Source organism: Giraffa tippelskirchi, chromosome 12 (genome assembly GCF_054371585.1).
Source record: "Giraffa tippelskirchi isolate mGirTip1 chromosome 12, T2T-mGirTip1v1.2.pri, whole genome shotgun sequence".
In the NCBI taxonomy this organism is placed as follows: Eukaryota; Metazoa; Chordata; class Mammalia; order Artiodactyla; family Giraffidae; genus Giraffa; species Giraffa tippelskirchi.
This window is the reverse complement of record NC_137286.1, coordinates 21,767,186-21,793,417: the sequence shown is the minus strand read 5'-3', so window position 1 is coordinate 21,793,417 and position 26,232 is coordinate 21,767,186. Positions and strand designations below refer to the sequence as shown.

At 39.3% G+C, this 26,232-nt stretch overlaps 1 long non-coding RNA gene across 1 annotated transcript; it reads right to left on the bottom strand.

Annotated features, from left to right (window-relative positions):
* LOC145528824 (uncharacterized) lies at window positions 1-25,856 on the bottom strand. The gene is made up of 3 exons (XR_014070723.1): window positions 25,577-25,856; window positions 3,627-4,726; window positions 1-2,822 (listed from the first exon to the last, which is right to left on the bottom strand). It is a non-coding gene; the product is annotated as an uncharacterized LOC145528824 (long non-coding RNA).
* Window positions 25,857-26,232: the final 376 nt, after the last annotated feature.

Sequence of the window (26,232 nt, the reverse complement as noted above, 5' to 3'; positions counted from 1 at the left end):
TTTTCTTTTGTACATTTAAGATTCTATCTGTGATGGCTAATAAACACATGGAAAGATGCTCAACATCACTCATTACCACAGAAATGCAAATCAAAACCACAATGAGGTATCATCTCACACTGGTCAGAATGGCCATCATCAAAGTGTCTATGAACAATAAGTGCTTTCTACAGCATTTATTGTGGAGAAAAGGGAACCCTCTTACACTGTTGGTGGGAATGCAAACTGATACAACCACTATGGAGAACAGTGGGGAGATTCCTTAAAACATTAGGAATAAAACTACCATACAACTCAGCAATCCCACGACCCTAAAGAAACCAGAATTGAAAAAGACACGTGTATCCCAATGTTCATTGCAGCACTATTTACAATAGCTAGGATATGGAGGCAACCTAGATGTCCACCAGTAGATGAATGGATTAAGGAAGTTGTGGCACATATACACAATGGAATATTACTCAGGTATAAAAAAGAACACATTTGAGTCAGTTCTAATGAGGTGGATGAACCTAGAGCCTATTATACTGAGTGAAGTCAGTCAGAAAGAGCAAGACAAATACCGTATGTTAACGCACGTGCGTGGAATCTAGAAAGATGGTGCTGACAATCCTATGTGCAGGGCAGCAAAGGAAACACAGACATAAAGAACAGACTTTTGGACTCAGTAGGGGAAGGAGAGGGTGGGAAAATCTGAGAGAATAGCATTGAAATATATACATTAACATATGTAAAACAGACAATCAGGGCGAGTTTGATGCATGAAGCAGGGCATCCAGAGCCAGTGCTCTGTGGCAACCTGGAGGGACAGGGTGAGGAGAAGGTGGGAAGAGGGTTCGGGATGAAGGGGACACATGTACACCTATGGCCGATTCATGCTGATGTATGGCAAAACCCACCACAACATTGTAAAGTAATTATCCTCCAATTAAAATAAATAAAAATTTTAATTTACCTGTTTTCGTTTTTAAAATGCCTCCAACACACCAGATTATAAGTGATAAAGTGATAGTTAATATCAAGATTAATAAAGTTAAGAAAACTTGTTTTAGTCAATATAAAAGGTTTATTTGTAACTCCAAATTTCTTTTTCTTAAAGGAATATTTTTTATTTTTTAAGGAACATAATTTTTTCTTAAAGGAACATTGTATTAGAGACATATAAAAGCTTAATTAATCTGATGGTTTCTTAATTAATCTGATGTATAAACAGTTAATTTCATTGTCTTCCTACATTAATAGTATTTTATCAAGTTAATTCTTGACAGTTTATTTTTAGACAGTGTCAAACACAGTGCCATATTTTTGTTTTATGAAATTTTGTATCATAGTGGTGTATAACTCTGTGAGAACAATCCTTGTTTAACCAGAAATATAGGTCATCAATTATTAATTCTTAACTTGCAAAAGCATCAAAAACTGAAAATATTATACAAAACCATAAGAGAATTATATCACTCAAAATAGATTATGCAGTGGTTAACAAGCAAGCCCCATATCTCAGTGGCTTAAAACAGCTTGCCCCTCACGATCAGCAGGGGGCTCTGCTAAAGGTCGTCACTCAGGGATCCAGGCTGTAAGCAGGCTTGTCTCTCTCTGATACTGCCCATCTCCATGACAATTCAATACTGGGCCAAGAAGTGCCACAGTTCATTTCAGCTCACAATTCATAAGCCAGGACTAGACACGTGACCAGACCAAACCAAACCAGAAAGGGGAGGATGGGCATTCCTAACATATTTCAAGAGGTGTGGAAATATTTGGTGAACAACATTAATGACTATAGGCTTCCCAGGTGGCACAGTGGTAAAGAATCTGCCTGCCAATGCAGGAGACATAAGAACATGGGTTAGATCCCTGGGTTAAGAAACTCCCCTGGAGAAGGGCATGGCAACCCACTCCAGTATTCTTGCCTGTAAAATTCCACAGAGGAGCCTGGCGGGCTATAATCCGTGGGGTCACAAAGAGTCAGACACAACTGAGCTATTGAACACAAACACGCACACACTAATACTGCAACGGACATTCTTTCCTCTAGGCTCTGGGATAGAACTTCAACTTAAACATTGCTCTTATTTCATTCAGGTCCAGTTCTACTCCATCAGGGGCAGGTCAATAATAGAGACCGATGGAACCTCAGTAGAGTTGCCTGGAAGACTGTAGCTAAAAGCAACTCAGATCTTCACATGGCAGACAAAAACTTTCAGTCACAAAGTTTATCATCAATTTGACTCCTACTTTTCTCCAGGAATAAAAATGGGGATAAAATAGGTTAAAGAGGATGACTCTGGCCTGGATGTTAATTTACCAAATTGATTAACCAGAAACCTAGCTTTTCCATGGGAAGCAAACTCTGAAATTTTAACACAATGAATACATAAGACAAACAATGAGAGTTTCCTGGTGGTTCGTTGTTTTATTTCATTGCCCTTACCCTTATCATTTCCTTAAGTTTTTTATCCTTTGCTTCTTCCCTCCTGGCTTACTCATTCTGCCTCCCCAGACCACAGAGAATTTCTCTGTCTCCCAGATATACCAGCTAAAATTCTCATCCATGAAGCCAGAAGGAAAGTAGGCTTCAGGAGATGAGAGTGCTTTATAGAGAGAGGCACCATGATCACTTACGTGTGAGGGCAGTCAGCACCAACAAAATACTCCAGACCCACTATTTGCCCATCTAGTGGTGGTGGCATGGGCACTTTAGTCATGTCTGACTCTTGCAACCCCATATGGCACTTTCGCGCAAATTAGAAAAAGACACTTACTTCCTCCTTCAAAATAGACGTAGCTTCGTATTCAGGGTATAGAAAATTCTTGTGACTCTGTAATGGGAAAGAAAAGGTAATAATAAGTCTATGAGTCAACTGTGTTCAAATAAGTTGGGATCCAGTTAAGAACAGAGGGTTCTGAGTTCATTCTCAGTGGATTACTTAATCACTTTGAGCCTCAGTTTTCTTGTGTATAAAATGGGAATAATAATATCTTGGTTTGGAAAACTGTTGTGATGATAAAATGAGATAATACATGTAAAATTTCTTATTCTCATATTTCTTCGGGTACCATAGTTAGAATTCATTAAAATGTTAGTTTTCCTTTTCTTCCTTAGAGGAGAAACTCTAATGCAGCAGCAGCTGGGGCCTATTGTTTTCCGTCAGAGACCCTTAAGAGGGAGAAGACACCATTTAAACGACCTCCAAATCAATTCCTCCAGGCACTCTAAACCCACTAAACCATCGCTGTTCAGGGTCATTCTTGTGGGAACCATGATTCAACAAAATGTATCCAAACTGAACTGAACTGGTTTGTTGGTGCCTGAAATATCTTTAGAGTCTAAGGTAGAAAGAGGTAGAGATAGAACTACTCAATATTGGAAACAATGGAGACTAGTCTAAGGACCTTGGGCAAGTCACTTCATTTTGGCACGTAGAGTAAAACCCACTCTTTTTAGCACACAGGTCTATAATTTTTGCCAAACTTACATACAGTCTTGTAACCACCGCTAGAACCAAGATGCAGTACAGTTTCATCATCTCAAAAATTCCCCCATGCTGCTCTTTTCCAGTCAACCCTTCTCACTCCTAAGCCCCTGGCAACCAAGGATCTGTCTTCTGTCCCTATAACTTTACCTTTTCCAGAACTCCATATAAATGAGATCACATAATACGTAGCCTCTTGAATGTGGCTTCATTATTTAGCACAGGGTGTCTGAAATTCATCAATTTTGCTGCATGTATCAGCAGTTCCTTTTTATTGTTGAGAAGTAATCCGTTTATATAGATGTACGGTAATTTGTTTATTCATTCACTAGATGAAGAGCATGTGAGTTGTTTTCAGTTTGGGGGCTTTTGTTTTTGTAATTAGGATTAAGGCTACTAAATGCATGCAAATAGATTTTTTGTTTATCAACACTGGTGTTCACTTCTCTTAGGTAGGTCTCTAGGCATGAGATTGCAAGCTGGGTCATATGATCAGTTCAGTTCAGTCGCTCAGTCGTTTCCGACTCTTTGCGACCCCATGGACCGCAGCACTCCAGGCCTTGTCCATCACCAACTCCCGGAGTCCACCCAAACTCATGTCCATTGAGTCAGTGATGCCATCCAACCATCTCATCCTCTGTTGTCCCCTTGTCCTCCTGCCCTCAATCTTTCCCAGCATCAGGGTCTTTTCAAATGAGTCAACTCTTCACATCAGGTGGCCAAAGTATTGGAGTTTCAGCTTCAACATCAGTCCTTCCAATGAACACCCAGGACTGATCTCCTTTAGGATGGACTGGCTGGATCTCCTTGCAGTCCAAGGGACTCTCAAGAGTCTTCTACAACACCACAGTTCAAAAGCATCAATTCTGCGGTGCTCAGCTTTCTTTATAGTCCAACTCTCACATCCATACATGACCACTGGAAAAACCACAGCCTTGACTAGATGGACCTTTGTTGGCAAAGTAATGTCTCTGCTTTTTAATATGCTGTCTAGGTTGGTCATAACTTTCCTTCCAAGCAGTAAGCGTCTTTTAACTTCATGGCTGCAGTCACCATCTGCAGTGATTTTGGAGTAAAAAAAAAATAAAGTCTGCCACTTTGTCATATGATAGGTTTATGTTTAACTCTGTAAGAAATTGCCAAGTTGTTTTCCAGTGTCTGTACCATCTTGGATTCCTATCAGCAGCATGTGAGAGTCCTGTTTGCTCTGCGACTTCACCAGCAACTGTTCAAACCTCAGTTTTTAATCTCTGCAGTGGGAAGAATAATAAAAGAATATAGTGACAATAAAAGTAAAGAGCAGTGGTAAAATGCTTTGAAAATTATAAAAGCACTATATAAGTATGTATAGATGTATGGTGATATTTTTAAGGTAAGTGATTGAGTGAAACAGGTTTGATACCGAAATTCACAGAAAATATAATTCAGCCAAAGTTCACAATTTTTCTGAGGGGTTTAGTTTCCTATAAGCACAGCTATATATATACATATATGTATATATATATGTGTGTGTGTGTATATATATATAAATTCCCACATATTATTTATTTTAATAATTACAATAAAAGAAAGGTCAAAATTAGTTAATAGACAATAAAAATTATCTATAAGTCCATTACTCAAATTCAATTATTGATAGCATTTCAGAGTAAATTTCTTAGTCTTTTATTCTTACAAATTATTTTACTTGATAGTACGTATAATTTACAAAAAAATTTATATCTTTATCTTTTCAATTTACATTAATCATAAGCATTTCACAGTGTTATTTCATGATATTAAAAACAATGACTATACAATATCCTGTTAAGTAAGTAAACGTCTCTTTAGCCATTCTTTTCTGGATATTATTTTACCATTCCCTTCAATTTTTTAAAAAAAAATTGAATTTTTTAGAAAAGTGCTGCAATAATCACATCCAGGCCTATAGATTTTGTTTTCTGTTTTTTTATAATTTTTCCCTAAGGGTAGAGTCTTGGGAGCAGAATTACTAACTTCAAAGGATTTTAATATTTCAGTGGATCCTAATGCATATATATAGATTACTTTCCAAAACATGGTATCAATTCATGTTTGCTCCCACCAAAGCATGTTTTATCACATCTTGGCAACTGCTAGATGTTATCATTTCAAAACTTTAATAATTAAAAACAATGGAAATGGTACTTTGTTACTGTGTGTTTCTTTGATTATTAGTGAGGTTGCATATGGTGGTAGGCAGCCTGTAAAGTGGTCTCCAGTGATCTCTGCCTGCTGATATTCTTTCCCTTGTATAACTCCTTCTCATGGGTGTTCGCTGGACTGAGTTACTTGGCCTAAGGGAGAGAATATGGCAGATATGATATAGTATATATCTACCACAGAACAGGCTGCTTTCAGTTCAGGAAAATTAGAATCAGCCCTTTTGTAACAAAAAATATATAAATTAAATATTATCAACTTTTCTTAGATAAAAGTGTTAATTTTTTAAAAGTCTGACTGCAGAAGCTGCCTATCTTTGGTGGATTGTTCCCTCACAAAGTTGGAGAATTATTTCCTTGTATTCTAAGTAAAACCTTAGAATAGACTGCCTAACTCATAATTCAGATTATTGGAGGACTGGTTTTGGCCATGGAAGCCTGACTACACTGCATTTGACAGACCACAAAATTTGGTTCAAGTTCAAGGATGGGCAAGAACAATAATTTAGACTTGGTTCAAAGTTGCTACTACTTTACTCCTAATGCAATCAATAAGCGTATCAAGTTTATGCATGTGATAGAGATCCAAGTAGATAGATGTTGTTTTCCATCGTCTCCCTCACATCTCTGGGAGGCACACTAAAGCTTAATACCTCTTGTCAGCCTGCCCAGAGTCAGGTATTCCACCCAACTAGAGAAGTGTGGACCTTTATACCACTAGCCACTACCACACTATGTTCTATCGCAAAGAATGATAACTCAGCTACACCATCCATGCCTAATGTCTAGGTTCCAGGCCTTGAAGTTCTTTCTATGAGGACACCAGGGAAAATCCCTTTATCAACCTTTGTTCTACTATCCATCACCTCTGTTGGGCCAATCTAGCCCTAGGCCAACCCATTTACCCTGTCCCAACCTGTCTGTCTTCCCTAGCAGACAGTGAGCAGCTTAAAGGGACTATAAATCAAGTCTTTTTCTGGACTCTCTCTTGGGATATATGTACCTATTAAATGTATATGAGAGTGCTTTCTAATAAAAAAAAGTTCAGCAAGCATGTAGTACTGTTATTGTTAGACATAGTTATTTTAATTTATCCTAGTTCTGATACTGATTTGGATAGATCTCTTTTTTGTACCTCAGCCTCTTCTAAAGGACTGTGAAAAATCTCACTAGATTTTAATAAATCTTATGCATAATTCTTAATCATTTGGAAAATAAACTGAAACCATTTATGAACATTACTTATTTTGAATTTCCTGTACATGAGGGTTTACTGCAGTTGTCTCCTTTGTAACCCAGTCCAATGGCACAGATTTTAATGGCCTCATCACATCCTAGATTCAGCATAGTTAAATGTCACTGAGTTTATTTTTGCAGCCACAGACCCTGCTAGTGTGAATGACAGTCTTTCCTCAAATCATATCCCTAAGTTCAGAAGCTCATTTCATTCACTCATCTTTTTATTTTTTTGTAACATTATTTAAATTTAACAAATTGCTGCATGTGATTTATTTTGAATTTAATTACAGAGCCAAACTGCCACATATAATTATGGATGTAAGTAGCAGTCAATTCTTTACTCTGATGGCTTGAGAAAGGCTGAAAAGTGTAGCACAGTCTTTCTACATAATCTCCTATGAGCCTTCTCTGCCTGCCATTGAATCAGTGCTGACAAATAAAGTATCAGAATAGCAACTAATAAGAGGTCATGCTTTTGTGCCGAGCCCACCCCTCGCTCCTCATTCATGATGATGCTAATGGGATGCTATTTAACAGAGCTCAGGAAAATTCATAAAATCGGACTGCTTGGGAAGAATCTTTGATCCAACATGGACAAATCGCAGCACTACAGGGGTTAGTTTAAACTAAATTGTAATATGACATACTTCCCTTTGTTATGGGTTAAAGCTCTAATGTGCATTTTTATACTCTGGGGGAAGAGACTTGGCAATTTGGAATAGCACAGGCAAATATGAAGAAAATAAATACCTCATTGATGATAATACTAGTTTCAATTGTATACAACTAGTGAATTCCAAAATGGGTAAGTATTAATAATTTTCTGGGATTCTTTACTCAATGAGGTTTCTGATATCTTCTTTTTTTTAATTTGTTTATTTAAATTATTGACCATGCTGGGTCTTGGTTGCTACATGCAGACTTTCTCTAGTTGGGGTAAACAAGGGCTACTCTCTTATTGTGGAGCACGGGCTCTTGGGTGCATGGACTTAGTTGCCCTGTGGCATCTGGGATCTTAGTTCCCAAACCAGGGATTGAATCTGTGTCCTGTGCATTGGCAGGTGGATTCTTCACCACTGGACCATCAGGGAAGTCCCAGGTCTGATATCTTTTTAACACTACGTATATAGAGACTACTTTACAGCTGTGAAACCTTGGGCAGGTTATTTAGGTTCTCTGAGCCTTAGTTTCTCTACTTCCAATTTAGAAATAGAATTGTGTGGATTAACTGAATGTGTGTAAAGCACTCAGCACAGTGCCCAGTGCACAGTGATGGCCAATAATGGCAGCTGTCATTATTCTTTATATTTGGCCTTCCTCTACTGCTTTTCTTTCAATTTCTGCAGCCAGACAAATAATATACATTTAGGGACGGTTTATGTAGCCAAAATTTGGAATTGGCAGCAACTTTGTCTCAATGGCTGTGAACCCTGGGGAGCTTGGATCTGCTGACCCTAGGACTCCCACTCAGCAGCTGTCTTAGTTCAGGGTTCTATAACCAGCACACCATAGACTGGGTGGCATACATAACTGCTTCTCAGCCTCAGTTCTGGAGACTGCAGCATCCAACATCAAAGTGCTGACAGACCTGGTGTCTGGTGAGGTCTGCTTCTTGGTCTGCAGATGGCCATCTTCTTAGCAAAATCTCATATGGCAGGGAGAGAGGAAGTAGGTTCTCTGGTTACTCATAAGGGGACTAACCCTATTCATGAGGGCTCCACCCTTATGACCTACTTACCTCCCAAAGGCCCCACCTCTGAATACCTTAGGGATTAGGGTTCAACATATGAATTTGGTGAGGCCATATTCAGTCCATAGCAGCAGCCCTATTTTCAGAGAGCTCCTTCTCTAACCTTGCCGGGATATGTTTTCACAAAACAAGTAGAACTTTCCTAAGAACTTAAATAAATCTACCATACATATAGGCATATTAAAAATTTATTAGGCAAATTTGCTAATTTAGGTGAACTAGGGAAGATTTAGGTCAGGAAGCAACAGTTAGAACTGGACATGGAACAACAGACTGGTTCCAAATAGGAAAGGAGTACGTCAAGGCTGTATATTGTCACTCTGCTTATTTAACTTATATGCAGAGTACATCATGAGAAACGCTGGGCTGGAGGAAGCACAAGCTGGAATCAAGATTGCAGGGAGAAATATCAATAACCTCAGATGTGCAGATGACACCACCCTTATGGCAGAAAGTGAAGAAGAACTAAAGAGCCTCTTGATGAAAAGTGAAAGAGGAGAGTGAAAAAGTTGGCTTAAAGCTCAACATTCAGAAAACTAAGATCATGGCATCTGGTCCCATCACCTCATGGCAGATAGATGGGCAAACAGTGGAAACAGTGCCAGACTTTATTTTTCTGGGCTCCAAAATTACTGCAGATGGTGACTGCAGCCATGAAATTAAAAAATGCTTACTCCTTGGAAGGAAAGTTATGACCAACCTAGACAGCATATTTAAAAGCAGAGACATTACTTTGCCAACAAAGGTCCGTCTAGTCAAGGCTATGGCTTTTCCAGTGGTCATGTATGGATGTGAGAGTTGGACGGTGAAGAAAGCTGAGTGCCAAAGAATTGATGCTTTTGAACTGTGGTGTTGGAGAAGACTCTTGAGAGTCCCTTGGACTGCAAGAAGATCCAACCAGTCCATCCTAAAGGAGATCAGTCCTGGGTGTTCATTGGAAGGACTGATGTTGAAGCTGAAACTCCAATACTTTGGCCACCTGATGTGAAGAGTTGACTCATTTGAAAAGACCCTGATGCTGGGAAAGATTGAGGGCAGGAGGACAAGGGGACAACAGAGGATGAGATGGTTGGATGGCATCATCGACTCGATGGACATGGGTTTGGGTAAACTCCGGGAGTTGGTGAGGGACAGGGGCCTCGCGTGCTGTGGTTCATGGGGTCGCAAAGAGGCGGACACGACTGAGCCACTGAACTGAACTGAGTGAAGATTTCATAAAGAAAATCAAAGTTTTATACTTTAGTAATTATCTGCTCTGATTTTTTCTGTATTTTTATGCATTTCTTTTAAAAGAAAATTTGAGATGTTCCTGGTTCTAATAACAGGATGAGTTTTAGAAGGCTACTCTAGAAGGAACAAAAATATTGGATTGGCCAAAAGCTTGTTCAATGTTTTCCATAAGATCCTATGGAAAAAATTCAAGTGAACTTTTTGACCAACCCAATAGAAAATGAGAAAATGAGATGTGAAAAACAGAGAAAACTAGAATTAGATGCATATGTTCAACAGATGGATCATATATCCATTGATTTTATTTTTAAACAACTTAATTGAGATATAATTTCCATACCATAAATTTCCCACTGTAAATTATAATTCAATAATTTTAATTTTAGAATACTTACAGAGTTGTGCAGCCATCACAGCAATGCAGTTTAGAACATTTCATCAGCTCAAAAAGAAACCTCCTATCCATTAGTATTAACAGTAACACCCTGCTCCTCCACTCATCCCTAGTCAATCATTAATCTACTTTCTGTCTCTACAGATTTGTCTGTTCTGGACATTTCATATAAAATGAGTCATATGATTTGTTATCTTTTGTGTCTAGCTTCTTTCAGTTAGCATAATGTTTTTGAGCTTTGTCCATACTGGATCATGTATCACTGAATTTTGAAATAGAACATTTTGTAATTTTATTTCATTTTCAGGTGAAACTTCTCATTTTAGTCTCTGTTGAGAGTCATAAGACATGAAGTATAGTTACTTATAAAAGCATAACTTATTAAAATGGAATATTAGTCATAAAAAGGAACACATTTGAGTCAATGCTAATGAGGTAGATGAACCTAGAGCCTATTATACAGAGTGACTTAAGGCAGAAAGAGAAAAACAAATACCATATTTTAACACATACATATGAAATCTAGTAAGATGGTACTGATGAACCTATGTGCAGCCCAGCAATGGAGATGCAGACATAGAGAACAGATTTAGGGACACGGAGCAGGGGGGCAGGAAGGAGAGGGTGGGACAAATGGAAAGAGCAGCATGAAAACATATATACTACCATATGTAAAATAGGTCGCCAGTGGAAATTTGCTGTATGACTCAGGAAACTCAAACCAGGGCTCTGTGGCAACCTAGAGGGGTGAGATGGGGTGGGAGGTAGAAGGGAGGTTCAAGAGGGAGGGGACATATGTATACCTATGGCTGATTCATGTTGATGTATGGCAGAACCAACACAATATTTTAAAGCAATTATCCTCAAATTAAAAATAAATACATTTTAAAAAGAATAACTTATAAAACCTGCACACTAGTGCATTTCAAGCAAGCCCTAGTGACTTGTATAAAAAAGAGAAATAGTTTCAGACAGTAGAATTGACCATTAAAAGGTAAACAGGGTTGTGTGGTACTAGCACTAGTTGAGAAAAAAAATACCATAGAGGAATTAGAAAAGGTCGAGGACAGAGAATCTTTCATTGGACAATGAAACACAGCTTCGGGAAACAAAGTCCTCCTTACAGGTGAAATCAGTGCTGAAAGTTTCTAAGGACTCTTGAAAGAAATGTGATAAATCAAATAACTAACATAAGACACAGCTACAATCTACCCAAGGAAAAATGATGGGCAAATCTGTCAAGGAGACAACCTTATATCCCTTTAAAAAAATACTGGACTTTATCTTTTAGAGCAGTTTTAGATTCACAGCAAAATTGAGGGGAAGATCTAAAGATTTCCCATACTTACTCTATCTCTACACTTAGTGCTCAGCCTTCCCCATTATCAATATCCCCCAAATGAGGGGTACATTTATTACAGTTGATAAACCTACACTGACATATCATTGTCACCCAGAGTCCATAGTTTATATTGGTTCATACTTGGTGCATACACAATCTATATGTTTGAATAAATTTATTATGATATATATCTACCATTATTCTATCATACACAGCAGTGTACCATTGCCCCCAAATTCATCTGTACTCTGCCTATTCATCCTTACCTCCCCTCCCCAATATCTGGCAACCTCTAACCTTTTTGCTGTCTCCATAGTTTCACCTCTTCCAAAATGTCACATAGTTGGAATCATATAGTAGATAGCCTTTTCAGATTGGTTTCTTCCACTTTGTAATATGCTTTTAAGTTTTCTCCATATCTTTTCATGGCTTGATAGATCATTTCTTTTTAGTGCTGAATAATATTCCATTGTCCAGATGTACCACAGTTTATTTATCCACTCACCTACCAAAGGACATCTTGATTGTTTTTGAGTTTTGACAATTATGAATAAAGCTGCTATAAACATCATAAAAACATGCAGGTGTTTGTGTGAACATAAGTTTTAAACTCCTTTGGGTAAATACCAAGGAGCTCGAAAATGCTGGATCAGATGGTAAAACTATTTAGTTTTGTAATGTTTCATATTTAGTACTTTCCTGCTTTTTTTCCAGCATTTTTGCACTGGGCTCTGCAAATGACACAGCTGTCCTGCCAGGAACTCATTTAAGAGGCAAGGAACTGGGTTGGTGGCTAGGAGCCATATCTTGATTGGGAGGGAACAAAATAGCCAAATAAAGGTCAAGCTTGGAGGTCATGATGCCTAAATGATGGATGTAGGAAGCAAATCTTGTGGGATATGAGCTGATGTGTGGACACAAACTTACAGGAGGGATAATATTGCTTGGAACCTAGCATCACGTGGGTGGAGAGTTCTTTGTTTACTTTGAGGGTGTATTTTACTTCATTTTCCTTTTTATAACTAAAAGATAAAAAAGTTAACAAAGGTACACAGGGATAAATTATTCCCATTTTACAGATATGGAAGCTGATAGTCAGAGTTAAGTATGTATTTCATAGTCAGGGTTGCTGCTGCTGCTGCTAAGTCACTTCAGTCGTGTCCGACTCTGTGCGACGCCATAGACGGCAGCCCACCAGGCTCCGCCGTCCCTGGGATTCTCCGGGCAAGAATACTGGAGTGGGTTGCCATTTCCTTCTCCAGTGCATGAAAGGGAAAAGTGAAAGTGAAGTTGCTCAGTCGTGTCCGACTCTTAGCGACCCCATGGACTGTAGCCTACCAGGCTCCTCTGTCCATGGGATTTTCCAGGCGAGAGTACTGAAGTGGGGTGCCATTGCCTTCTCCGAATAGTCAGGGTTAGCCAGTGACAAATTTGGCCTCAATTCAAATATTGATGCCTGATTCAGACACCATTCAATGTTTGCCACTGTTAATCACAGCATGTACCATTATTAGTTTCTGATAATCTTCCACTTGCCAGTGGTTTATATACAATGTCATTTGATTTTCACACAATTCTTTCAGAGGGTAGGTATTACACACATTTTATAAAGGAAGAACCTAGAATCAAAAAGGCTAAGTAATTAACTCAAGATCACAAAACCAATAAATCTGCTTGACTTCAAAATGAAAACTTTTTCTACCCCACCACAGCTGGGCTTCAACATGGAGCTGGCTTCAAGTTTGATGATTCAAAGGGAAAAGGAATTTGTTTTAAAGTCTATGATAATGTATATGAATTTTTCATATTTTTAAGAATTAAACCTCATAATTTTTTACTTACATGAATAATAACTACATATAGGCTATCAAAAATTAAGTAGATAAAAACAATAAAGAAAATAGAATTTTTCAAAAATTCAAGGTAAAGATTTGGCATAGACTAATCTATCACTCAACTAGCTAGTCAGCTTCTAGCAAGCTGGCAGCTAATGTGTACAGAGACAGGAAAAACAATCAACAAATTCATGAAACCTGATTATTTATAATTATCATTTGTTTTATATCATCACTCGTCACATATCCCTGTCAGTTAAGATGGCAATATTTACTGGTTTTCTCTACAGGGACCAAGACTCAATATTTCACATAGTGCTACCTGTAGTTGAAATTACTACCTGTATTAGAAATTCCTCAAAATGATATTTCTTCACATTAAAAGTCTCTTCAGTGTTATGACTCAATAACTGCACTTTTTTCCCTATTACTACTACAGTTTGTCTTAGCTTTTAGCTTATAAAAGAGAAGATCTTTTTTAGGATGACCAACTATCCAGTTGCCAAGGATCAAGGGTTTCCCTGAACACACAGGGCTTTCAGTGAAAAAAACAGAACAGGAGGAAATATTAAAACAAAGTGTTGCATAATTGAATACTGGAATTTTTAAAATATGAGACTCTAATCTCATTTTTGTCTCTAATTATCTACATTATTTAGAATAAGATAATTTAACACTTAATCTAAAAATGAAGATATTAGTATCCATCTTCTGTATCTTTTTTATAAGATATAAAAATACAGTTTTTAATGGAAAGGGAGGTTTCAATTAGCAACTTTATATAGAGGATTCTCCTAGTCCTCTCTTGATACAATCTATACATTAAAAGGGGCTTCCCAGGTGGTGCTAGTGGTAAAGAACCTGCCTATCGATGCAGGAGACATAAGAGACTCGGGTTTGATCCCTGGGTTGGGAGCATTCCCTGGAGTAGGAAATGGCAACCCACTTCAGTATTCATGCCCTGGGAAATCCCATGTACAAGGAGTCTGGAGGGCTACAGCCCATGGTGTCTCAAAGAGTTGGACTGAAGCGACTCAGCATGCATGCAAGCATACATTAAAAAGTGAAACACTGAAACTGGGGATTTATTGTGATCGAGAATTAATAAAATCATCTTAGACAAATTTAAACAATTTCTTCAGGGTATGTGATAGAGACCTAACTTCATTTTCTTCTACATGGGAAATGATTTTTGCTGGTTCCATAAACTACTGTTTTCGCACCGAACTGACACATTTATCATCTGAACTTGGATTCCATGGTTAAGTTTCTAATGAGTTCTTTGCCTATTCTAACTATGCATCATTTTCGTACTGTTTTCACTCAAGAAAGCAGGAGTGTTAGGACTGACGTCAAGCAAAGATGCAATGTGGGAAGAGGTAAGAATGGCCAGAGAAGGGAAAGGAAGCCCTCAACTCTCTGCAGGGTGAACAGATAAGGACTGTGGTTGGGGTAGTTACAGCTTTTGATGGCTAGAGAAAAACAAGCAGTATAGAAGCCAGTGGGATCAGAAAGGAACCGAATTTATCAGGAAACTCCACCTTAGGGAGCATGATTTAAGAGAGGTAAAAGAGGCCAGAATCTCTCCTGTTAAGTCTAACATAAGGATACCAGGTTACCGAAATTTCAAGGAGGCAGCTGTATTTAGCTGTGTGAAAGCCAGTGGGTGGAGGGAGCATAAGCATTTCTCTTCTAGTCCAGTGATCAAACAGCCATTGTCCTGACTTTAGCACAGACTTCAGCCACGCTGTATTACCTCTTAATTTATATAATAAGACTTGAGACCATCATCCTTTCTGAAGAATGCTTCTTGGCCTGGCTAGGGCCCTAGGATATTTCATTACTCATGCCAAACAACCAGAGTGTAGCATTTTAAACCATATCCACCATCCTACCAGTGTCCTGTTAACCTAATAACAGAGACTGTGATCATCAACCAGTATCATAATTAGCCACTGAATTCTACATTATTCTATCCTGTAATACCTAGAGAATTTTCATGTTAATCAAAATATGTGTAGAATCCTGAAATAGCCAAACCTTAGTGGGGGAAAAAAAAGCCGCCCATTTACTAAGATGTGCTTTGTGTCCTGCAGAGAACAGTCCCTTCCACCAGGGGTCTCTAGCTCACTGACATTATCAGAATCTAACTCTCATGGACAGAGAAGCCTGGCCAGCTACCTGGGTTGCAAAGAGCCAGACACCATTGAGAGAATAAACAACAGCAGCAACAAACTCTTCCATGGACTATACTAAATCTGTGCTGTCCAATACCATAGCCACCAGCCACACGTGGCTATCTAAATTTAGTTAAGAATAAATAATGAATAAAAATAAAATTTAAAACTCAGTTCCTCAGCTGCACTAACTGCATTTTTAGTGCTTAGTATCTACACATGGCTAGTGATTTCTATATGGGACAGTGCAGATAGCTAACAGGTGCAGTATGAATTCCTGTATGTATAATTCATCAATGTAGAAATACAAGTTTAGGATCTCATTGTTAAAAGAACAAAGAGGCAGTGCCTCACCTGAGCGCCCCAGATAAGTCTTCAGTATGGTGTCTGAATCTTCCCTTTATCCCAGTATCCTGGGTGGACGATGAAAACATTCTTCAGGATCACATTCAACTTACTCTCCCCGGACAGCCTGCATGTTCTATCTCTTTAATAATTCATAGATTCATTTTTTTTTTCTCATATGGAGAAAATCAGGGCCAGCAAATTGTAAGAAACAGATGTGGTTTAAAAAAAAAAAAGGTCACTCACCTTTGCCCCTAACAGCTGAGAGACAGGAGTTGCTGAACTCTGGGCTTGCAAATGCTCCTGGATAAAAAGAGTGGGGCAACTACATGCTCTCTTAAGACCTAAGACACCCAAGTGCAGCAAGACTAACATGTGTACTCCTTACAAGTAAAACTAATCTCTGGCCCAAAATGCTCAGACCATGTGGGCAGCTTCTGCCTCATGTCACAGGTGAGTTTTAAAGTCACAGAATGGTGTGGCTTCAGAGCAGTTTTGGTAAATAGCCTCAGCTAAATGTTTAGACCATATGAGATGGTAATCGCTATTTTTAGTATATATATATCATTTTTCCTTTTATTTAAAATGAGATTGTGACCTTGAGATAATTGTGATCTCAAGAGATAATGCTTATTCCATTCTTTATTGTGAATGTATCACAATGAGTACATCGCTAGTCGGTGAGAATACAATATTTCAAAATAATGATGCACTTTATTCCAAGGATCTCAATAACAGACTTAATCTAACATTGTGGTCATTAAAGAAAAAATCCTTCCTAGGTGGCCCCCTGAATTATACCTCTCTGTAAGATGCCATTCTTTTAATAGATAAAAGAGATTGCTCTTTAATAGAAATGTAGGTATGGGCTCTATTCTTTGTTCTATACACTTACATTTTGAACAAGTAGCTGAAATTTTTTTTATTTTAAAGAAAAACATGAGCTTCTTTTCAGGCTTAATGTTGCCACTTCTCTCAAACTTGAGATGAAAATATTAATATGTTTGTACCTGGGATTTCTCGTATAGGTAGCATTTATCCTCAGTGCATGGGCGAAACCCTTGCCTGTCTGCATATAGTTCACTGCTTATCATGGCTATAAGTCATAGAGGGTTGAATATGGGGGAAATGAGGGATGAGATGAAGTTTAAGGAGAGAAAATTGTGGGCAGGAGGAAGCAGTGATTAAAGAGGAATGGTGGTCAGGAGTGTTAACCTGGAGTGTTTTCTCCAGGTGCTTTGTTCCCAGGAAATGAAGGGAAAAAAAGCAACTTTTCTATCAAACTCCACCTGAATTCTTTCAACTACAATGATGCAAAGAAAATACACCCTAATTATGAGCAGGAACATTATCTATTAATATGTTAATGAAGCAGGTTTGCTAATGGTGAAAGACCTGAATTTTAATAAAATTTTAAGAGCTTCTTGATTACGTGTTTGTTAGTCGATATGATCGTTTAAAATTATCTCTAGGTGGCTTTACATGGAATAAAACCTACATTAGAACTGTATTCTAAACAGGCCTTAATGAAGCAGGTGAGGATACCATCTGTGACATAAACACCGTCAGCCAGAAATTCACTTCAAAAGCAATGTAAACTAGTTAACAAGAAACGTGTTATCATATCTGCCAGTAACAGCTTTCAATGTAGGTAATTTATGCATTTACTTGCTAATTTTTTCAAACATATTTGCTTATGAAAATAATGTTCAATTGAATTAATGGATACTGCCTTTTAATACTGGAAAGGTTATTTTTCATTAAAAAAGAACCAACTCTAGTGTCCTGTTTTGACAACATCCCATCCACAGAGGGAAGGTGTTTTATCCACTCAAACCCAGACGCTGTTTGCGAAAAAAAAGCGGAGTCACCCCAAATCCAAGTCAAACCAGAACCTGTATAGAAAGCTCACTGATGCGTCTTTATGAATAGGAGAAATTGCATTACCTGTTATCCAATATGGTTTTGGCATCAAAGTGACTGGTAACCCCCATCTGCCACTCCAGGATGTGGGTGAAGGTGCTTGGCGTCATTCCCCTCTCTGCGCGTTAGAAGCGTGAGGCCCTGGTTAGAGGTTGAGCCTGGATTACAAGCCTGGGCTTCTGAAGAAGGCAGGCCCGAGGAGGCCGCGTGGAGCCCCAGCTGCAGGCGCCTAGCGGGATGAGCGAGGGCGGAGCCCGTGAGAGTCTGAAGGGCGTGGGCCACGGGCCTGGTTGTACCACTGGGGGGCTGTGGTGTGGGTGTGGGTGGGGCCCGCGTCTTCCCACTAGATGTGAAGCAATGATGGCGGTGTTAGCAAGGAAATGCACGAGTTAATCCTAGAATCTAGGAATCGCGGCTAAGAACCGTGCGTGTCTCGAGTGTTCGAAATGCCCTAATTCTTAACGCGCCAAGAATGAAGGGAAGCGAAGGGGGTAGAGGGGTGGGATGAAGAAGGGCAGAGACCTCTTACTCCCTCCGTGTCCCTCTGGGACACCCTGAAGAGAGGCTGCAGAGGGGAGCTTCTGATGGGAAGTCGCTGTCGAAGAAGCAAGCCCATCTTAGAACACGGAGGTGCCTCCTCCTGAGCAGCCTTCCTTCAGCCAAGGTGGTGGGGATTCAACCAGGTTTCTTAATTTCCCAGGGTTTGCAATGCTTTTTATTTGATGGTGTCAGTGGAACATATTTCTGTGGTAGTTATCAGAAATCGATAAGTTCTCCTAAGTTCTTGGTAGGGTTTCTAATGAGATTTTAGAGGGTCTTTCGTAAGGTTCAGTTCAGTTCAGTCGCTCAGTCGTGTCCGACTCTTTGCGACCCCAAAGATTGATAGGAGACAGTTCAAGAAGGTGATTGGCCATTTCAGTGGCTTCCAATTGGGCCCTAGGTGAGTTTCTTTGAGGGCATGCTGCCCTCTAGGGGTTGAAGCACTTGCCATCAAGGAGGATTTCAGAGGTTTAAGAGCCTTGCTTGTTTGAAGGAATGAAGTGCTTTCCTAGGATTTTCATGAAAATGATTCACTCTTTTCATCCAATTGTATTTAAGCTCTAGAAATATTTTATTTCACAGAAAGTATCACCTATTCTAAAGGCTGTTTAAATACAACAATATTAGATTCAATATAGTGCTTTCTCTCCTCTCTCAAGATTCAGTACATGCCATCATGTGGGGTAGGTGGGAACAGAGAGATAATGCGTAGGCATTAAAAAACCCTAATACTCCAGTTCCTGATTACTCAGTGCAAAAGTCTCTTAGCTTTTATTGGTGGCTTCTCTCAGTAGGACCTTCCACGTGCAGCCACATTAAACTCAGACTTCAGTTTTACTGAGCCAGATGTCAAGAAACAGCAGAATGTCTATTTGAATCCAGTTTTCCTATACCAAAATCAGTGCATTCTCCATTTTACCATCAGCAAAAATACAACTGGCTATCTGTAATTTGACACTTTTCTTTTTATGCTTCTCTGATTTTGCACAATATTCACAGCTTTCATTGTAAATGAAAGGATTTACAGATAGATAAGTAAATATGTGACAACCATACATTTTATCATTTGGCAGTACATTCATCCAAAACCTCAATGTTGCTAACATAGCCTAGAAATAAAACTGAATATGAAAATTATCGTGGTATACACCAAGAACCAGAGAAAAAGCCATGTTCTAAAGACCTAGAGAGTGGGCCAGAAAAACATAAAATAGCAATAGGAAACGAAACTAGAGGCACAGAGTAAATAAAAGAAAAATGGGATAAAGTATTCATAAATAGTAGAATTCTGACCTCCTACGGCTGGGGTGCTTCATACATGGCAAATGGACTGCTCAGAGAATCCCGCCCTTTCTAGGCAGGATGTGTGCTCCCTCCCTCTGGGGGGAGCTCCCAGCTGGACACTCCTCTCCCTTTCCCCTGCAGCCCCCCACCACTCCCACCCTAAACAACATCAGCAACAAAAAGGTCAAGGCAGGCTGTAAAACTGTTCTATAGTTACTGTGTTAGTGGAGTGGAAACCACAGCACAGAGAGGGGTAATTCTCAGAGTTATAAACAGCTGTAGATGGAACTTTACACACAGTGTGCCCTGTACACACACACAAACACACGAATAAATAATAGCATCACAGCATAAGTTTGAAAGGATTTTACCCATTGGTTTTCTAACCCAATTACCTAAAATGCACAATTCATCTGAGCTCCTCTACTAATCCTCTTTCAGCAGGTCTTTGTCTAAATTACATTTATTTAAATCTGCCTTTATCTTGAAATCCACTAGTCCTAGCTCTGGTGGATTTGATAACAAATTTTTACAGTTGGATACATCTTTCCAAAGTTCTGGCTCAATATATCAATACATAATAACAAGGAAGAACCCTATCCTACTCCTGGTCTTGGTGACTACACTCGGCCCCATTCTCACCGTCTGCTCTATTCCTAATATATAGTACAGAGAGCATGCATACCAGCGTGGTTGCTTTTCTAATGATTGTGTTGATGTTATCAGTGATTTTCTCTCCTTTTTCATAACTTCTGAAAATGACTCCTTGAAGTGGAGAAAAACAGTGCTCAGAATTCCCTGGTGGTCCAGTAGTTAGGACTCTGCACTTTCACTGCTGAGGGCATGGGTTCAATCTCTGGCGGGGAAACTAAGAACTGCAGCATGGCCAAAACAAACAAACAAAAAACAGTGCTGACAGGGCTCTAAGCAAAAGAAATCAAACTGTGCAGGGTCCTCTTCTTTCAGGAAAGGAACTACTATAGAATGGTGGCAGGATCTGTTATTTAAGGCTTGAAGTTGCCTTAGAAAGCAGTCTAACATACCTTCTTCTCTTTGAAAAAGAGCTGCTTTTAAACACAGTATAAATTGATCTGCTAGTGTGCATGTGTATGGAGAGAGAGAGAGAGAGAAGCTCTGTTGCCCACTACCCCTGCTGCCTAACTTAATTCATTCTGCTACAATGGCAGGCTAGTTCCTCTAGTCCAGACCTCAAAGGGACTCCTCAACACCTTTCCTCCCTCCTCCTCATCCTTTTCCTTAGTAGGCATTTGAATAACTTCTTTTCCTTTAGGAAGTTTTCTTTAGCCTTTGGGGATTTCTTTCTCAAATCTTTTATGAGCTTAATTACCTTTCTCTGGATGGCTTAAGTTATAAATTGACAAAAATGGAGACGTAATGTTCACCACCTCTCTCTAATGCTGAAAATAAAGAGGACAAATCACAGAGGTAAATAAGGTGTAAAAAATTTTACTGTTTCTTAACAACATTGGGTTTCTTATGACTCATCTTCTTCTGTCAAGGATAGTCATCCCTGTCCTCATTTTAAGCCAGCTTAAGATCACAGTGCTTACTATTACTGATGGATGGATGAACTTGCTCAGGCATAAAGAACTAAGTGACCCAGAGTAAACCTAGAAGAAATTTCCCAAGAAAATGCTGTACTTCCTCTTCCCCTGGAGACCAATTTGGTTCTAACTTAGGGTCAGAAATGAAGGTTTCTGATCTTCCCAACCCAGGCCCAAACAGTAATCCCAGCAGAAGAAGTGTTAGAAGCCTCAAGCATTTCTCAAACCCATGTCTCAGCTTAGACCCCTCTGGGAATACCTAGATCTCCCTGCCCGACTCAGGCCTGGCCTAGGGCACTGCTGCTTCACTCATCCATATACATTTTACACGTATTTCCTAAAAGACTGTCACATGCCAAGCATCATACAAGGTGCTGGCACTACAGAAGCAAATAAAATTTATATGGTCCCTGTCCTCATGCCAAGTAAAGAAGGAAGTAGGCAGTTATAGAAGTGTGGTTAGGGCTGTAATGGGAAAGCAGAGAGTGCCATGTTTAAGTGGAGTGGGTCCCTGAAGCTGACCTACACTGGGGGACAGACAGGAAAAACCTCTCTGAGGAGGATATGCTTGAATCAAGGTTGGAAGGGTCCTTTGATGACAGAACAAGAAGAACTAAGTGGGAAGAGCTTGACGTCTTTACAGAACTGGACTAAATTAAGTATAATTGCCTGTACAGTATGTAGGGTTGGGTGAAGTGGGGGGATTTGGTGAGTGTAGGGCATTAGGAGGCTGGAGTAGCTCACAGCAAGAAATGAGACTAAATAATAACTGTAGCCCATGTTTGGAAGTTTGGGCGTGATTCTACAGGTGGTAGGAGCCACTGCAGGGTTTTAAGCCTATGAGCAAACAATATTCCGCATGCATCACATAGATATCACTGTGAATACAGTGTGGAGGAAAAAAAAAAAGTAAAAGGAGATGCAAGGAGGAGACTGCAGGAACCCAGATGAGACAAGACGGTGGTCGGGACACTGCAGTGACTCTGGTCCCCGGGCCACAGGACCTGGGACGACACCAGAGTCTCCGTGAATCACTGTATCTCCCCTTTCTCGATCCCTGATGAAGAAAATCTGTGTGAGGTAGGTTGGCTTGCTATTGTTGCATGTTAAAAATGTCTTTTATGATTCGTATTTTTATGATGCTTTGGTATCCTGGGGCCTTGTGGACAGGGGAGGGATAGCCCCTCCCAGGGTTAGCTAACTCCTAGAGACAGCAAGCAACCAGCCTGCAAGCATGCCTTCCGTATGCAAACTAACCAATCCAGTGTCCATACTCCAAACCACCTCCCCCTATCTGACTTTCACAGTCTAGGAGGCAATATCCTTCTGCTCTGTTCACCTCACAGCTAGGGACCACCCCTGTAACCCAGAGCCTACTGAAATTATTCAAACAAAGCAGCCCTATAACCAGCTGCCTACCCGGCCTTGCTCATTTCTTCCCAGGAGAAACCACGATAAAGCCCTTCACCCATGCTTTCTTCTCATTCCTTCTGCCTCCTGACTGACCTTGGTGCTTCCCTAGGTGGCCCTGTGTGGTGTGGCATGCCCCCCATTCTTGGAAACAGTAATTAACAAACTATCTTTTCAATAGCAATCGTCTCCCGATCTGTTGTCCTCACCATGTTGTTGGTTAGTCCCTAAGTCCTGTCTGAGTCTTTTCTGACCCCATGGACTGTAGTCCACCAGGCCCCTCCGTACATGGGATTCTCCAGGCAAGAATACTAGAGTGGGTTGCCATTTCCTTCTTCACGGGATCTTTACAACCCAGGGATCAAACCTGTGTCTCCTGCTTGGCAGGTGGGTTCTTTACCACCGAGTCATCTGCGAAACCCTGTCCTCACCATACTTGAGTAAGACAAAAATCCCAGGTACATTTTAAAACAAGTTGCATTTCACCTAGGTGAGCCCATGCTAAGAAAGACTTAAGAATCTATGACTAATTTGCTTTAGATCTAAAGTGCTATACAATTTTACTTAACGCTCTTACATGTCACCCTACTTATGTCTTCTACAGTAGTTTCCAAAGTTGTAGAGGAGAGTTAACAGTCTTCTGTGAATCTTAAATACAAATAGTGTTGGATTTAGCAACTGGGAAGTCATTGGAGGGCTTGATGCAAGGAGTTTCAGCAGAATGGTGGAGCAAAAACTTATTAGATTAATTTGATGGGAGACTGGGGGATTTCTCTTCTGACCATGAAGAATTAGCAGCAATAGGAATTACCTTTCAACTGTAAGCAACTGTAAACTTGGTAAAATAGATGAAATAATAGTTTTCAGACGCTGGGCAGTAGGCAGTATACGACTGTGGTCATGAGAGAAGGAAGACAAATGAGATGAGCTTTCGGATTTGCTAGCTTACTGTTTAGAGACAGTTTCAGGCCACACTGCAGGGCAGCGGAGCTCAAAGGGTCTAACACTCCTACTGAGTTGAAGAGAATAAAATCAAAGTCTGAGGATACCAAGATGGCTAGAATTTGTAAGGCAAAGGATTGAAAAGAAGAGTGCTTCACAGAGAAAAAGCTCTCAAGAGCCTTAGAGGAGTCCTCTTGAGTCTCTGGCAGAGTACTGATTTGCATGCAAATGAGAGAAAATTCCCCAAGGCTGGGAAGAGTAGCCAGAACAATTCCCAGAGATCACACAGTGCTAGAAGGAGTTCATGCCCTGAACCAAAATGGAGAGATCCCATGATATCTTGGTTAAAGTTCTCAGAAGGCTCATGCCTCCGTGATGGAACTAAATTGAGTCCTTCTTAAAAATGCTGTTCTGAACTCAACCTAACAAAGCTTAAAATCAAGCTTCACAAGGATCAAAATGATCTGCAAGCACTTTAACTGGATGTCAGGGAAAAAACTCAACAATCTTTAAAGGTACATAACAAAATCCAGTAGCAAGTAAAGCAAATTCACAATTCTGTATCCAATTAATTACCTGGACTGTGAGGGAAGGAGAGGGCGGGACAAATTGAGAGAGTAGCAATGGAAACATATACATTACCATATGTAAATAGCTAGCCAGTGGAAATTTGCTGTATGATGCAGGGAGCTCAAACCAGTGCTCTGTGACAACATAGAGGGGTGGGATGAGGTGGGAGGTGGGAGGGAGGTTCAAGAGGGAAGGGACACATGTGTGACTATGGTTGATTCATGCTGAAGTATGGCAGAAACCAACACAATATTGTAAAGCAATTATCCTCCAATTAAAAATAAATTAATTTTTAAAAATTACCAGGACTTTAAAGAAGCAAATAAATATGACCCATAACCAGAATAAAAAGTACTTTACAGAGATGGAAACAAAAATGAAAGAGATCATAGATTTCATAAACAAGGACCTTAAAACAAGTATTATAAATCTTATGAATACACTCGAGGATTTCAAGAAAAATATAAACTTGATGAGGAAATAAGATATAAAGACCCAAATAAAACTTCTAGAAATTAAAAAATAAAATAGCAGAAAAGATAAATGAATTTGAAGACACTGAAAAGGAAACAAACCAACATGAAGCACAGAGAGAAAAAAACACTGAAAAAAAAGAGAAACACAATCTTAATGAGCTGTGGGACTAATCAAAGTATATAATATGCCTGTAATTGGAGTCCCAGGAGGAGAGGAGACTTAGGGAAGAGAAGGGGACATAAAATATAACTGAAGAAATAAAACATTTTTTTAAATGCAAATTTATTGAAAATTATAAACCTATTTACCCCAAAAAGATCAAGAAACCCAAATAGAATAAACATAACTTAAATCACTTCAAGGCACATCACAATCAAATTGTTGAAATCCAGTGATAATGAGAAAAATCTTTAAAGCAGCCAAGGGAAAGAGATTCATTATCTAAAGAGGAATAAAGATAAAGAATGACAGCAGACTTAATATCAGAAACCACACAGGCTAGAAGATACAACCTCTTTAAAGTGCTGAAAGAAAAAACCTTCCACCCCAAACTCTGTACCGAGTGAAAATATCTTCTAAACATAAAGGTGATCTATAAGTTCAAAGTAATCTCAACCAAAATTCTAGCAAGCTTTTTAAAAAATATACAAATTGATAAGCTGATTCTAAAATATATTTGAAAATGCAAATTACCTAAATAGCCAAAACAATTTTGAGAAAACAAAAGCAAAGTTTTAGGGCTCACACTACCTGACTTCAAGACTTACTATAAAACTACAGTAATCAAAAGGGTGCAGTGGTACTTGTCTGACTTAGTATGAATAGAATCCTAGATTTCTAATTTATATTCACTAAAAACTTTGATATAGTTCCATTCATTTTGGCATCTAGTATTACCGCTAATTGGAGAAGGCAATGGCACCCCACTCCAGTATTCTTGCCTGGAGAATCCCAGGGACGTCGGAGCCCGGTGGCTGCCGTCTATGGGGTCGCACAGAGTCGGACACGACTGAAGCGACTTAGCAGCAGCAGCAGCAGCAGCATTACCGCTAATAGGCTTCCCTGGTGGCTCAGATGGTAAAGAATTTGCCTGTAATGCAGGAGATCTGGGTTTGATCCCTGGGTTGGGAAGATCCCCTAGAGAAGGGAATGGCTACCCATGCTAGTATTCTTGCCTGGAGAATCCCATGGACAGGGGAGCCTGGCAGGTTATAGTTTATGAGGTCACAAAGAGTCAGACACGACTGAGTGGCTAACACTTTCATTTTTATTACTGCTAAAAGTCTAGAAAATTTATTATCTTAGTGATTTTTTTAAAATTTTGAATAAGGCTTGAAATTTCTAATCCAATTCTGAGAATATAAAGAAATACTATGTTGTAAAAAAGATGAACAAGTGATACAGTATTATTAACTAAAGTACAGCTTATGTTCAAATTTCACAAAATTTTATGCTAATGTCCATTTTTTTTCATACACTATTTAAGACTCCACATTGTATTTAATTGCATTGAATAGCTTCAGCTACATGCAATAAATTCTGGTAAATTCTCT